The sequence below is a fragment of the Adiantum capillus-veneris genome, chromosome 24, assembly GCF_014529385.1.
Source record: "Adiantum capillus-veneris isolate H3 chromosome 24, ASM1452938v2, whole genome shotgun sequence".
Taxonomy (NCBI): domain Eukaryota; kingdom Viridiplantae; phylum Streptophyta; class Polypodiopsida; order Polypodiales; family Pteridaceae; genus Adiantum; species Adiantum capillus-veneris.
Genome location: NC_140954.1, coordinates 122492531 through 122505942, shown reverse-complemented (window position 1 = coordinate 122505942; position 13412 = coordinate 122492531).

Sequence of the window (13412 nt, the reverse complement as noted above, 5' to 3'; positions counted from 1 at the left end):
TATGATTTGGAAGAGGACATTGCTTATTTCAAAGGTGAAGGTGATGTTATTGTATTTGGGGATATGAATGCTCGCACAAAAACATTGCAACATGATACTCAACAATTTGATATGCCATACATTTCAAGGGAGTTGGAGGAAGTTCACTTGTATGATCGTACTTCAATGGATGAGAAAGAGCCGGATCACTATGGAAAGTTACTTTTACACATGTGTAATAGCACGGGTATGCTCATTGCCTATGGTGTATCTTTGTGGAGTGGAACCAATGGATTTACATGTAGGAGACATAATGGGGATAGTGTGATTGACTATATGTTACTCTCTGAAGCCATCATGTATCGCATAAAGAGTTTTATGTTTGGTCAATGGACCCCGGAATCCGACCATCGCACCTTATGTATTGACCTTTCATGTGGAGAAGCAACTAAGCATGATAATCTCAGCCAAAGGAAAGAGAAGTTATCACTATGTATGGATTTCAAACGGGCACCAATGTACATTGAAATGGTTGAGCAAAAATTATGGATGACAAAGCTTCAATGTGATGCACCATTGGAAACTAAATGGGAAGCTTTCAAGAAAGCTATTTGTTCTTGTGCGGAAGAATGCTTTGCCATAAAGCATCTCCATGGTATCAACAAAGATAGATCACGCAAAAGGTGGTTTGATAAAGAATGTCAAGATGCTCGAAAGTCCTTGATAAAGCTTGATGCAACTATGGACAAAGACAACTATCAAAGTCATTTGCATACATACAAGGCATTGATTCAAAAGAAGAGAAGAAGATGGGAAGTAAAGCAACAAGAATTTCAAGTCCAAGAAAAGGCACATGCATGTGGAAGATTTTGGAGAAACTTGAGAGGCAAGCGGGTTGAGAATTTTGGTAACTTGAGTCTAGTGGATATGTACACACATTTTAGGCAATTATATGAGCAAGAAAATACTGAAAAAATGCCATTTTATGGTTCACTCCCATGTATGCCGTCTTTTTTTACTATTGAGGATGTATGCGGTGGGCTTGAAAAGTTGGCCACTCGCAAAGCGAGAGATCTTCAAGGTATCAAGCCGCAGATGATCAAATGGACGGGAGATTTTACCCATGAGTGGATGTGTGATATGTTCAACTTTGCACTTCAACATGGTATGCCTTATGATTGGAGTACTAATTGGGTTAAGCCTTTGCATAAAGGAGGGGATGTAAAGAATGTAAGCAACTACCGGACTATAATGATTGGGTCTCTTATGGCAAAGTTGTTTGGGTGCATAATGGAGATGAAATTGAGTGATTGGGCTGAAGAGAATGACAAGCGTGCAAAGGGACAAGCGGATTTTCGTCGATGCCATAGCACCATTGATCATCTTGTCACTCTTCGTGTTCTTATGGAGGAAAGTCGGTTGAAAGGCAAGCGATTGTATTGTTGTTTTGTGGACTTTAAGAAAGCCTTTGATATGATTCCACGTAACAATTTGTGGAGAAGGATGGAAGAAGTCCAAGTGCCAAGTGAGTTTATGCTTGCGGTTTCTCGAATCTATGAGAAGGTGATTTGTCAATTGCGCATGGGAAGAGAAATTTCAGAAATTTTTGTAAGCACTATTGGGGTTAAACAAGGATGTCCATTGTCACCAACTCTCTTTGGTCTATGCATCGATCAATTGGAACAAATGGTACTTGACTTTATGCAAGAAGAAGGCATTGAAGAGGTCACTATTTGCAATGCGGTAATCATGCTTTTGTTGTATGCGGATGATGTAGTGCTTCTAGCACACACTTTAGAAGATGCACAAAAGCTTATGGTTGTCCTTGAGAACTTTTGCTTGCATAGTGGGCTGATTGTAAATGAATCCAAAACAAAGGTTATGCTTGTGAAAACCAACCATAAGGAGAAGCCATGCATTGTGTACAACAACGAGACACTTGAAGTTGTTGAGAGCTTTAAGTACCTTGGCCTTGAGGTTCCATCCAATCACAAGTGGCATGAATGTGCTATGCGTCGTTTGGAAGCGGGAAAGAGAGCATATTATGCATTTGAGAACATGTGTAATGCGGGAAACATCAAGTGTTGGGTTCTCAAGAAGTATCTTTTTGATGCATTGGTGACACCGGTTCTTCTTTATGGAGTTGAAGTGTGGGGAGGGAGCATCTCAAAGTCTACTTGGAAAGAGTTTGAGAATGTCCAAAAGCGTTTTCTTACAAACTTTCTCCAAGCTAAGACACAAACACCATATATGCTCCTACTTCTTGAGTCGGGATCTCTTCCAATTGAGGTTATGGGCATGGAAAGGGTTGTGGAGTACATGATAAAGATGCGTCAAAACCCCTCACATCGACTTCCTACAATTGCATGGGAAGCAAGCAAAAAAGTTCAAAAGACGCATAAAAGCAAGATCTTGAGCACGGGATGGATGCAAGACATAAAGAAGTGGTTTGGGAGATGGGATGCATTACTCTTGCTACATGATGCTTCAATTGACTCTCAAGTGAATGAAGCTTTTCTACAACGCCAATGTATTACGGCTTGGGAGAAATCCGGTGGGTCATGCTTCATACATTACACCACCTATATTGCCCCCAACTACAAAACCATGTTCTTCGCTGAGAGAGGAAACCGTACTCACACTTACATGCTTGAGCCTATTCCCTTGTCCACGATACGCACTATCGCAGCAATTCGGCTTAGCTCCCATTTCCTTCGATGCGAGATAGGGCGTTGGGGCAATGGAGAAGAGTCAAATCGATTGTGCACATTATGCTCACTACAAGTTCGAGAGTCTGAGTACCACACACTACTAGAGTGCTCAGCTTTTGATCACATCCAAACTTGCTTCTCTCACATTTTCAGCCATAACTTAAACCTACACACTTTCCTCTCCCAGCCAAAGTGTGGTCTCTCCATTGCGACTCTCATCACTACAATTTTGGAGCATTGAGAGTCACTCATCAGCCATACACATACTACATCACATGTAACTTTGGTCCCATAGGTCATATTTGACCTCCGAGGATGATAATAAAATCTATCTATCTATTTATCTATCTCTCTCTCTCTCTCTCTCTGTGTGTGTGTGCTCTACTCTATAACTCTCGTGTGTGAAAATTTTTCTCTCTCCATTAAGTAAGCTACTCTACTAACTACTTAGCTATATCCTATTTCCTAACATTACAAGATGCATGCAATTCAAGACAGATGGCCAACAACATATGGGGGAGGTGAACAAACCAAGGAATTCATATGATGGGCGAGAAAAAGCCAATATAATAGACCTAACAAAATTGAACGAAGAACCTAGACCTACATACATTACAGTTGAACTAACCCCCAAGGAAGAAGAGACGCTAATTGTGATGCTCAGAGAGTATAGGGATGTGTTTTCTTAGACTTACAAAGATCTTAAGGGAGTAGACCCTGACATTTTTCAACACATTATCCCTATTAAGAATGATGCTAAATGGAGCAAACAACATCCTTACACTTATAGAAAAACATTTGTATGCAACATCAAGGAGAAGATAGATAAGCTAAAAGAGTCAAAATTCATCTATGAAATCAAGCACACGGATTGGGTCTCAACTATTTTCATGGTATCTAAGAAGAATGGGATACTCACAGAGTTTATAAACCTCAAAAAGGTCAATGCCTCCACCATCAAGGATAATTATCCCCTCCCTATTATGGATCATGTGTTAGAGACATTGGCAAGAAAAGAATCTTTATAGATTTTTAGATAGATTTTCAATCCATAACCAATTGGCTATTAAACCTAAAGACCATCATAAGATGGATTTTGTCACATATGGGGCATATAACCTTATAGAGTCATGCCATTTGGCCTCACAAATGCTCTAGCCACCTTTCATGAGCCACACTTTTTGAGAGTCTCTGTAATGGAATTGGCCTATTAACTTGAGACTAGCGGAAATTAGAGAGAGCATAGCGGGTGAACATAATTAATGGTAGCCACATAAACATAGCATTTGGTTAACTTGGCATGAACAATACTTTTGCAAGAGAGAGAATTTAGAGAACATGACAACAATTGCGGACCGGATTTATGTGGAGCCGGTTTCCCCTCCAATAGGCATTTGGATAAGGATTTCTCCCATCAAGAGAGACTTGTTACAATACAATATTTGTGTTCCTTGTGACCTAGGTGATGCAACGAAGATGGAAATAATCATGCATCACGAGCATGACATAAACTTTGAAGAAAGCATTAACTATCCCAAGACTTCAAACACCTTCGAAGGTGGAGAGAGCTAGCAGGGAATGAGAGTAGGGAAGAGGAAGAAGAAACATTTCATAGGAGAAAGAACTAGTTCCTCACTTATCATCACTCTTCTTAATAGCATACATAATAGCATAGTAATGAAGATGGAGAAGATGGAAAGCTTAAGCATTGAAGCATGGCTCTTGGTTGGATTTGCATTCCATAGCCAAGAGTGTTGGTGTAGGATCTCAACCTCTACTTGCTTGGAGAAGGAGAGGGAGCTCTTGCACTTTGCACAATATGAGTGTGTGTGTTAGATATTATATCCCCTACTTGCTTTGGTCGACCCCCCCTTGTAGCTCATGCTTGAAGCTCATTAGACCCTTTGAAGCCTAGCCAATCATAAACAGGAGTCATACCAAGCAACAAGAATAAACTTGGGACAATTGTCCCCCTTTCCCCTTTGAGAGTGAGGGACTTGATAAATGCAAAGTCAATTAATTAAATCTCCTAAATTATCTTTGGACCCCTTGGGTGGCCAACCAATAGGCTTTAGGCACACCATGAGGTTAACCTAGCTAGGGGCTTGACATGTATCCTCTTGGACACAAGGGGTGCCCTTTGGGAGAGAGAGTGTTCAAGCAACCACCCCCCCTTCTTGCATGGCTCGCCCCCTCCTTGTAGGGATCTAGTTTGACTTTTGTGCCACCTCAATCCCCTCAACCTTGGGCCTAGTTCTCACCACAAGGTTGGCACAAGTGTCCCCCTTTCCCCTTTGAGAGAGAGGGACGATAAACACAAAGTCAATTAATTAAATCTCCTAAATTATCATTGGATCCCTTGGGTGTCCAACCAGTAGGCTTTAGGCACACCATGAGGATAACCTAGCTAGGGGCTTGACATGTGTCCTACTTGCCTCCTGGGCGCAAGGGGTGCCCTTTGGGAGAGAGAGTGGTCAAGCAACCACCCCCCCTTCTTTCATCACTCGGCCCCTCCTTGTAGGGATCTATTTTGACTTTTGTGCCACCTGAAGCCCCTCAACCTTGGACCTAGTTCTCACCACAAGGTTGGCCCTTAAGCCCCTGAAGCTTGGGTTGGGTTCTCACCTCAAGTACAACCCTAGCATCTCAAGCATGACAAGCACCTCAAGCATCTCAAACATCAAGCACCTCAAGTGTCTCAAGCATCTCAGTCATCAGGCATGACAAGCACTTCAAGCTCGGGCCAGGTTCCCAACTCAAGCACAACCCTAGCTTACCTAAGGTCAAAGGACTTTTAACACTAACTATTGGAGGTCTTCAATGAAGCTAACCCTAAGGTCTTTATGATCCATTGGTTAGCCTTGCTCTTTGATAGACCATCTCTCATTTGGGTCCATTTACCATTGGCCTCGTGTTGAGATAGATCTATAAGCACATGTCTATATCTTGACCCTTGGTCCCGTTTTTTCTCCCACATTAAATGATCAATTTAATATGAGAAAGTCATTTCGGTTGGTTAGATATTAGATCTTATGACATTACCTCTCTCTTGAAATCATAGTCGTCCTCGAATACTATGAGGTAGAGAGATAAAGCCTTAGTCATTAGTCAATCTTACTTAGCAGGTAGAGGAACACTTTTTACCCTACGACATCTTTCCACGATGGATGAAATATCCATTTGGTGCTTGGGAGACGTAGCTGTTGCAAGATGTCTACTGCTTAGTCCATTTTAATCTTCCAAAGTAGAGTGACAAATTCTACTTGGTGTTTGAGAGACGTCGTCATCACAAACATGATTCTAAGCATGCATACTATTTAAATTTGTGCACAAATTAAAAAGAAAACTAGAGGAACCCTTTTTACCCTACGACATCTTTCCACGATGGATGAAATATCCATTTGGTGCTTGGGAGACGTAGCTGTTGCAAGATGTCTACTGCTTAGTCCATTTTAATCTTCCAAAGTAGAGTGACAAATTCTACTTGGTGTTTGAGAGACGTCGTCATCACAAACATGATTCTAAGCATGCATACTATTTAAATTTGTGCACAAATTAAAAAGAAAACTAGTTTTATAAGAAAAAAATATGGGTCATTTAAAAAAAATATGTACATTTGCTTAATCTAATGTGGCATTGTAAGCATTGACAAGGTTCATACTATCCTTAAGCTGTATTCCTTGCATCCATCTAGCATCTTCAAAAGGATACTTTTTGAACTTAATAAGATACCGTTGGATAATCTTACCATGTCGTAGTACCTTGTCTTCATGCCGAAGAATAGCTTCGGGTTGTAGCACCTCTTCTTGGTCTTCAACTTTGGGAGGGTCTTCAATAATTGGTTCAGTTGGTGGCTCTCCTTTGAGTAGGCTCACATGAAAGGCATTGTGTATGAGCCAATGGTTGGGAAACTTGAGTTGGTAAGCCGTCTCATTGATGGGCTTCAAGATTTGGAAAGGACCGTAGTATCTTTTTGCTAGCTTAGCATAATGCTTTTGATGGCCCGTAGGAGTTTTGCCGGTCGTTTGCCTCAATCGAGCCTAAGGAACCTTAAGTGAGACCCAACCATTTTCTTTGAATGTTAAGGCCCTTCTGTGCTTGTCAGCAACATCCTTTTGTCTTTGTTGAGAGATGGATATAGCCTCCTTAATCTTTTGAAAAGATTCTTGTAGGTCACGACTATGCTCATCGACAGTGAAGATCTTCCCATGTACTTTGAGTAGAAAGGGACTTTTAGGTCTTCCCTCAATGATCTCATAAGGTGCTTTTCCCATAGAAGTATGTAGAGTATTATTGTAGGCATACTCTACAAGTGGTAAGTACTTTTCCCATTGTGAGCATTGATCTAATTTTGTAACATAAGTCTTGAGTAGATCAAGTATTGTAAGATTGGCTATCTCACTTTGGCCATCCGTTTGTAGGTGATAAGCCAAAGAGAAATTCAATCTTGTTCCTAGATTTTCAAAGAGACCTTTCCAAAAATTACTGGTCATTCTAGGATCTCTATCTGACATGATGGATGTTGGTAATCCATGGTGTTTGAAAATCTGAGATATGAAGAGAGTTGCCATTTGGTGTGCCTTAATAGTCTTTTTGACAGGAATAAAGTGTGCTTGCTTGCTAAACATGACGACTATTGTCCATATTCCCGTATTCCCATGGATAAAGTTGGGTAATCCAAAGATGAAATCCATGGATATACTCTCCCATGGTGAATTTGGGATAGGAAAAGGCTGGAGTAATCCAGGTCGCTTCCCTCTATCATACTTAGTATTTGGCATACTACACATTTTGAAACATACTTTTGTATGCCCACTTTCATGGTAGGCCAATAGAAGTACATTTCCACTTTCATGGTAGGCCAATAGAAGTACATTTCTACTCCTCGGAGAGTAGGTAGAATACCTTAATCATCCCCTTGTTTTGGAGAAGTCCATAGGGATATCATCGATGAACACATCTTGGAATCCTTTTAGAAAATTTGACAAGTCTAACTCTTCTTGATTCCTACCATTTACATTTGATGAAACATTAGGATCTTTTAGAGACTCTTTGACAGAAATCATGTACGCAAAAACTGAGCTCTTCATTGATTTATCAAAAGCAGGAGGACTTACAAGTGAAATAGTGCAACCACGCACACAAGCATCTATATACATGTTCTTTCCCCTATAGGTGAAGTATATTCTCCTCTCAGGGAACTTCATATTGGCAGCCATGCGATCAAACCATGGCGTGCCTAGGATAGCATCTCATGTTGGAGAGGAGAGATGAAAAAGTCTTTCTTGTTGACATAGCTTTGGACATGAAGCCTCAACTTCCCAATCAAGGGAGTAACGGAGGCTTGCTGTCCCTTGAAAGCTGTGTTAACCATTGTAATATCTCCCATCTTGAAAGCTTGAATGCCCAACTTGGTGTCCAACTCCGTTCATATGAAGTTGTGAGTAGAGCTAGGGTCAAACAAGATGAAGGCATCATGATATCTTACCTTCCCCCAAGCATAGGAGAGTGATAATCCTTTGCAATGAACATCCTCTTTTGGAACTTCGATGGTGAAAGCCCTATGAGTCTCATTGCAGGCATTCTTCTTGGGGCAAGAACGATAGCCATGTCCTTGTTCCCCACACTTGAAACACTTATGGTCCTTGTGAAAAGCTTCAAGCTCTTCAGGAGAGAGTTTGTTTTTGCCTTTGTAAACTCCCTTCTCCTTTGACCGATTGTGATTGTTGTTGTTGGCAGTGCCTTGGGAGGAATTTTGAGCATTGGTTTTCCCCTTTGCATCATTTTTGTCTTTGTTTTCCGTGGGCTTGACATTTTGTCTAGCCCCTTGATGGAAATTGATGCATGAAGCAACCATGGTGTGATGGATTGCTTCGATCATAGAACCACGCCATTGAGAGTTGATGTATTTGGCCATCTCTTTAGGTAATCCCGCATAGAATTATTGCTTTTACTCAAAAAAGTCTATCTTTTGAAAGACAGTAGCCTTGAGATATAAATCCCAAAACTTGTCTACATACTTGTGGATAGACTCATGAGAGAGAAGCTTCAAGCTGCACCACTCGCCGTGAGCACTTTGTCCTTTGCATCACTTGCAAGGAATTGCTTCATGATGGAAATTGGTAGAGTTTTTTGTGTCTTTGGGGCTTCACCGTTGCCACGAAGGCTAGCCCACCATTGACGACCTGATTTTTGGAAGTGCATAGCTACATGGTGTAGCTTGGAGGACTTTGTGAAGCCCTCATCTCCAAAAGATGCATCAAATTGCTGGATGAAGGCCAACACTTTGTCGGTAGCACCAAAGGTGCCATCATAGGTGAGAAAAGAGATACTCTTTCCTCCCTCCTTGAACTTCTTTAGCTTTTGTGACCTTCGCCATGCAGGGTATGATTTACGATGTCCTCCCTTCCTATATTCTCTAGAAGAATAGCCATAGATTTCATCGGAAGAGGAGGAAGGTGAAGAAGAACGAGAAGAGGGTGACCTCTTTCTTGCCTTTTCTTCCTTTGTTTCCTCTCTTCCCTTTCGGAATGACAAGGAGAAGGACCGTGTGTTGATCTTTTCCTCTTGGGAGGAGTTGGCGATTGTCTAGAACGCCGTCTTCATGGAGCTACATCTTCAGAGGAACTTAAAGTTCCATTGCTTTCTTGGTCTTTGGATTCCTCCTCTCGTATGGGAGAGAGTCTTCTTTTGGGGTCTCTTCAAGAGGCTTCCTAAGCTCTCTCTCCTCTTAGAGAGGAAGGGAAATCCCATAAGTGTGAAGTTGTTGAGTAACTTCGGCTTGCAAAGAAGGGTTGCCCATAGCTTGCTACAACCTAGTAATGAGATAATTAACAAACATGGGAGCATCATCATTAGCACCTTCATGTGCAAAATCAAATCTATCAATGTTCATTCTACTCTCTTGGTTATTGCCAGTCATGTTAACAAACTTTATGTATGTACTTAGTGTATGCTTTGGCAATTCAAAACCTTAGTTGCCACTCCTCTTAGCCTTTGAAAATGGGCTCTTAAGTATCTACACCCACGGCTCGAAGTGGTTAATTATAGAGAGTAGTGGAGTAGGTATAACATAGAAGAGTTTTCGACGGCTAGCTCCTATCGGACTTCTTATGGTTCAATAATGGTAAAGCCGTAGGCAAGTCTAAAAAGAATCCATTATTAAGTCCAAAGCTCCCAAGTGTGCACCATATCCCACATAGTGGGCTCAACAAAACCAATAATAGATCCCAGTTTGACTTACCCTAATATAATTAATAAAATCAACCATTTATAGGCTATGTAAGGACCTCTCATCTTAAGCAAGAAAATAGAAACCAAATGCTCTAATACCAATGTAATGGGATTGGCCTATTATCTTGAGAGTAGCAGAAATTAGAGAGAGTACTTTTGTGAAATTACTTTGTGAGCATAGCGGATGAACATAATTGATGGTAGCAACATAAGCATAATATTTAGTTAGCTTGGCATAAACAATACTTTTGCAAAAGAGAGAATTTAGAGAACATGACAACAAATTGAGGACCGGATTTATGTGGAGCCGGTCCCCCCTCCAATAGGCATTTGTATTATGACTTCTCCCATCAAGAGAGACTTGTTACAATACAATCTTTGTGTTCCTTGTGACCTAGGTGATGCAATGAAGATGGAAAGCTTCATGCATCACGAGAATAATATAAACTTTGAAGAAAAAATTAACTATCCCAAGCCTCAGTCCCAAGACCTCAAACACCTTCAAAGGTGGAGAGAGCTAGCAGGGAATGAGGGTAGGGAAGACATAGAAGAAATATTTCATAGGAGAAAGAATTAGTTCCTCACTTATCATCACTCTTCTTACTAGCATACATAATAGCATAGTAATGAAGATGGAGAAGATGGCAAGCTTAATCATTGAAGCATGGCTCTTGGTTGGATTTGCATTTCATAGCCAAGAGTGGTGTAGGCTCTCAACCTCTACTTCCTTGGAGAAATCGAGGGAGCTCTTGTACTTTGCACAATACACAATGAGTGTGTGTGTGTGTGTGTGGGGGAGGGGCGGGGGGGGGGGGGGGGGGGGGGGGGGGGAGAGAGAGAGAGAGTATACCCCCTACTTGCTTGGAGAAGGAGAGGGAGATATTGTACTGTGCACAAAACACAATGAGTGTGTGTGTGAGAGTGTGTGTGTATTGGGGGGGAAGGGGGGGGGGAGTATACCCCCTATACAGGCCCCCTACTTGCTTTGTTCGACCTCCATGCTTGAAGCTCATTGGACCCCTCCAGGCCCACCAGCCAATCATAAACAAGAGCCATACCAGGCAACAAGGGTAGCCTTGGGACAAGTGTCCCCCTTTCCCCTTTGAGAGAGAGGACTTGATAAATGCAAAGTCAATTAATTAAATCTCCTAAATTATCATTGGACCCCTTGGGTGGCCAACCAATAGGCTTTAGGCACACCATGAGTGTAACCTAGCTAGGGGCTTGACATGTGTCCTACTTGAAGGTGTCGCGGGAAGCGTGTGCGAGTGCAAGTGCAAGAGCAGAGAGAGAGAGAGAGAGAGAGAGAGAGAGAGAGAGAGAGAGAGAGAGAGAGAGAGAGAGAGAGAGAGAGAGAGAGAGACCTACTTTGGGTGGAGCAGACAACAACGTAATCTTGTTGCAGCTCCTTATTCTCTTGTATTAAAGAATAAGTGTATACATAGGTTAAGTTAGTAGATGGGTTAGTAGTAAGTGGGATGTTCGACCAATTGGCCTAAATCCCAACAAACTCCCACTTAAAGGCCAACGCAGCCCAAGTGACCTGGTATGCAATACCCATCAACTCACTGCACTGTGTAAAGTGCTCCAAAGCTAATCCTTTTGTCAAAGCATCTGCTGGGTTGTCGTCAGTGTGTACCTTGACCAAATCAATGAGCTTTTTGGCCAAGAAATCTCTCACGAGATGATACCCGACTTCAATGTGTTTCGATTTGGAGTGAAACACGGGATTCCTTGCAAATGCAAGAGCACTCTGACTATCACAATATATCACTGGAGTCTCAGCAATGCCAAGATTTCTGACCAAGCGAGATAACCATACAGCCTCTTTACTTGCATCCGACAATTCAACGTACTCTGCTTCTGTAGTGGAAGACGACATACAATCTTGCAAACATGACCTCCAAGATACTGCTGCTCTAGCAAATATGAAGACATAGCAAGATGTCGATCTCCTATTGTCAACAAAATTTGCATATTCTACATCCACATAACCCACGATGGATGCATCACTGTTCCCGAAGTGTAAACAACTGTTGACCGTACCTTTGAGGTACCTAAGAATGTGCTTCACTACTTCCCAATGCTTGCTACCAAGATTTGCCATATATCGGCTCACCACTCCCACTGCAAAAGCAATGCCTGGTCTTGTGGCCACCATAGCATACATGAGACTGCCCATTGCCAAAGAATATGGTATATTAGCCATTTCAGCTCACTCAGCATCAGATTTGGGTGCATCTTCCTTGCTGAGTTTCAAGAATGCCTGCATTGGGGTACTCAATGCTTTCCCCCCCTTCATATTGAAACGCTGCAAAACTTTCTCAATGTATGTTTCCTGAGATAACTCAAGAATACGACGTTTGCGATCTCTTTTGATTTGCATGCCAAGAAAGTGTGTAGCATCCCCCAAATCTTTCATTGCAAAATTGTTGCTGAGTGTTTTCTTCAAGTTGGCAATTTTTGCAATGGATTTCCCAGCTATAAGCATGTCATCAACATAAAAAACTAGAATGATCATTGAGCGGGTCATTGAGCCATCATTTAGCTTTCTTGTGTACAAGCAGTGATCCTCTTCGCTCCTTTTATACCCTTTAGACCTCATACATGCATCAAATTTATGATACCACTGGCTTGAACCCTACTTTAAGCCATAAAGTGCATTTTTGAGCTTACATACTAGCTCCTCACGAGATGAGTTCTCCTGAACAAACCCTTCAGACTGCTGCATGTAAACATCCTCATCGAGATCCCCGTGACGAAATGTTGTTTTCATATCCATTTGGACAAGTTCCATGTCTTCAATCGCTACAAGATCAAGTCTGGTTCTAAGCGTTGTCATCTTGACCACAGGCGAGAAGATTTCATCAAAATCGACTCCCTTTTGTTGCTTGAGCGTGTTGGAATTAGGGTTGCAGAGAAACACACACAGCTTGGAGAAGACGAAGGAAGCTCAAGGCACACAATAGAGAGTGTGTTACTTAGTGTGCAATGGAAAGATAGATAGCCCTAGAGTGATGGGCGTATATACAATGCACGGGGGGGAAAAACCTCCTAAAGAGGGAAAAAATGCCCCAGCGGTCCTAGTGTGTTCACACACATCACTACCACATGTATATGGTAACAAATCCCCCCTGGAGTGATGCGGTGAACGAGAGCTGGCACATGAGTAAAGGGAAGTGCCATGCCCTGAGGACAGGATCAATCCACAAAGGGGAGTAAGCCCAAAGCTTTGCGGAAAGCTTCAAGCGTCTCACGAGACAATGCCTTTGTGAAAAGATCTGCAAGGTTGTCCTATGTTGGCACATAATCCAAGCTGATATCTCCTGCTGAGAGCCTCTCCCTAACATAGTGGTAATGCACCTCAATGTGCTTTGTGCGAGCATGAAAAACTAGGTTCCTCGCAACTGCCAATGCGCTCTGACTGTCAGTGTAGATAGTGTTGGCAGTGTCCTGTCCAACACCCAAATCAGCCATAAGGCGTCTGAG